Raw genomic sequence first — 2,820 nt, 5'->3', positions numbered from 1 at the left:
TGTTTAATTTGTGTAAGATGTTTATCTTGTAGAAAGCCTCTGCATGAATTAATATAGTTTATCGAAATCAAATTCAATACCTGTGGTTTGGAGGAGATTGTTATGCAACTACCAGATTTATCTTTGAAAAATTAATCATCAGATGAATCATGCTAAATAGGACAGACCATGCTTATCCTTAGAGAAGATGGTTTGTACCAGGCTTAGATGACTCATACTGTGGGTTAGATTTCAACTTTTTGTATGATTGCCCTAACTTGTAGTTAAGAGTAATCAGATCATACACGCATCTAAATCATTGAAAGCATCATATTTACAAATCCATCGGTGGATTCTAACCCTAAACATCTCTTCCCATAAAATATTCCTACTATTGCATTCATCTTACTTTTAGCTCTCATTAATCGATAACTTAAAATTCTTTTTACTCTAGCTTATCCCCTTTGAATTAATTTAGTTAAATCAAGTTAGCAAATTCTTCTTCGTGATTTATTTTTAAAAGAAAAATAACTTGTTCGTCAATCCCTGTGGACCGACACCCGTAATCACTATCCTACAGGGTACGTGCTATTGCGTGGTTTATTTTCAAAATTGAAAGAACCGATCAATTTTTGGCGTCGTTGCCGGGGATTGCTAGCATAGTTATTTTTTCTATTATTAAAAAAAATTAATTAATTAAAAAAATTTCAAAAATATATATATATCTAAAATAAAATAAAAAAATTATTATTTTCTATTATTGTTACTTTTCTTATCTCCTTTTTTCTCTTCTACTTTTTTTTTTAATTTTTCTTTTGGTCTTATTTGATCAAGAATCGAAGGAAAAATCTGGGATGATCAAAAGGAGAATAGCTGGAAAAGGAATGCTGTAAAGGTTTGCCTAAAAAAAATTTAAATTCTTAGGGAAATTGCCTTTGGTAACCTCTAAACCTTTCTTATTTAAATTAATTATTAGCTTGAAATTTTGTAGTGATTGTTTAATTTTAATTTCAGCAAAATTGTGAATGCATGCCTGATACACATTCACCAATTAATCTGCACTTAGTAAGGGCAATCACCCCAACAAGATAAGAGCCGGATTTCATCACCGGACTCTTGCCCAACTTAGGTAAACTCAATCTCACATAGTGTCACTTTAATTAAAATCAATTAGACGTTGGCTCCTAGGGACATTCGAGCTCAATAGGACGAAGATCACCGAAAGTTGCACAAATTTCGCTCTGTGGCTTAGTTGATATCTAGGCAAGCTTTGTCCCTATAAGGGAGACAGTTCATCTGTTCGAGGCAAGTGGTTTTAAATGGGACCTTTGCGAACGCATCATGACCCCTTCACTTACCTGGGAGCTTACCTGGTCAACTCAGTTCATTAGACCGGATTGGAGGCTTAGGTGCCCTCTTCAAACCAGTTAGGAGCTGTCTAGTGATTTTAGGGCAAATACAAGGATTGATGTTTTTTTTTTATTTGCATGCTTGACTGATCAAGTACTAGTGTATGCAAGGGAGTCGTTCTAGAGTACGTGACCTATTACCTTTTGACCCTAAAATAGAATCATCCCCACCTCCTGAGATGGCTGAAGAACAACCCAAACTCCTGAGGGAGTACTTTACTCCCACCATTTATACTTCTCCATCTTGCATTCGATTACCTAAAGTAGCAGCTGTACAATATGAAATAAAGTCTAGTATGATCCAAATGCTCCCATCTTTTTATGGGCTCACCAATGAAGACCCATATAAACATCTAGATGAATTCTTTGAGATTTGCACCACTGTCAAGATTCAAAACTTCACTGATGATGCTCTGAAACTTAAATTATTCCCTTCTCCCTTAAAGATAGAGCCAAACAATGGTTGAATTCTTTAGAAGCTAACTCGATTCGTTCTTGGGATCAAATGCAACAAGAATTCTTTAAAAAATACTTTCCCATAGGAAGAACGAACCAGTTTAGACGTGCCATTACAAGCTTCTCCCAAACCGAGGGAGAAGAATTTCATGAAACTTGGAAGAGATTTTGGGACCTAATCCATAAATGCCCACATCATCAAATACCTAAATGGCAGTTAGTGCAATGTTTCTATGACGGATTGACTGAACGAAACCGTCAGATGATCGATGCTGCATGCAGGGGGACTTTTATGCTTCAAAATGAGCATGAAGCATGGCAATTATTTGAAAATCTTAATGAAAACTTCCTCCACCATGCTTCCTGTTCTCGTCAAGCACCCCCGAGTTCTCAAAGAAAATGGACCATTTGTGAAATAAGTCATTCTATGGACCTGTCTAGCAAGGTAGATGCATTGTCCCATAAGATTGATCAACTGATGATAGGTGGGCATTTCATTAACTCTTCCCAAGCACAAGTGTGTACTATCTGTTCTAGCCCATCCCACCCTATTCATGAGTGCCCTCAGCACCCCAATTTTCCGAACTCGTGCAAGAACACATCAATGCTGCTCAAACACAGCCTAGACCGGGTAATGACCCATTTTCCAATACATATAACCCGGGATGGCGGAATCATCTAAACTTTTCTTGGAAGCAGCAAGCTTCGAATACTGCCCAACCCTACTCCCAAAATTTTCAAACCCCACAAAATATTCATCCCTACCGTCCCTCGACTCAATCTCAACACACTCCTCCTCCACCCCAAAGAAACACAGCCTTTGAGGAGAAAGTGTTGAACGCCCTTCAAGGTTTGGAAACCATTACACAATTGGTGCACTCTCACACGCAATCCATCGCCAAGCTAGAATCCCAAATGGGGCAACTAGCTAATGCACTGAACAAGCGAGAGGAAGGGAAGCTTCCAAGCCAACCAC

At 37.9% G+C, this 2,820-nt stretch overlaps 1 non-coding gene across 1 annotated transcript; it reads right to left on the bottom strand.

Moving 5' to 3' along the window:
- Positions 1-1,942: 1,942 nt before the first annotated feature.
- On the bottom strand, positions 1,943-2,048 carry LOC120106501 (small nucleolar RNA R71). The gene has a single exon (XR_005508643.1). It is a non-coding gene; the product is annotated as a small nucleolar RNA R71 (small nucleolar RNA).
- Between the last annotated feature and the right edge of the window lie 772 nt (positions 2,049-2,820).

This window comes from Phoenix dactylifera, chromosome 15, assembly GCF_051530095.1.
Source record: "Phoenix dactylifera cultivar Ajwa chromosome 15, Ajwa_hap1_PhDact_Kaust_v1.1, whole genome shotgun sequence".
Taxonomy (NCBI): domain Eukaryota; kingdom Viridiplantae; phylum Streptophyta; class Magnoliopsida; order Arecales; family Arecaceae; genus Phoenix; species Phoenix dactylifera.
Note: the sequence above shows the minus strand (reverse complement) of the source record. Positions and strands in the feature narration are given on the sequence as shown.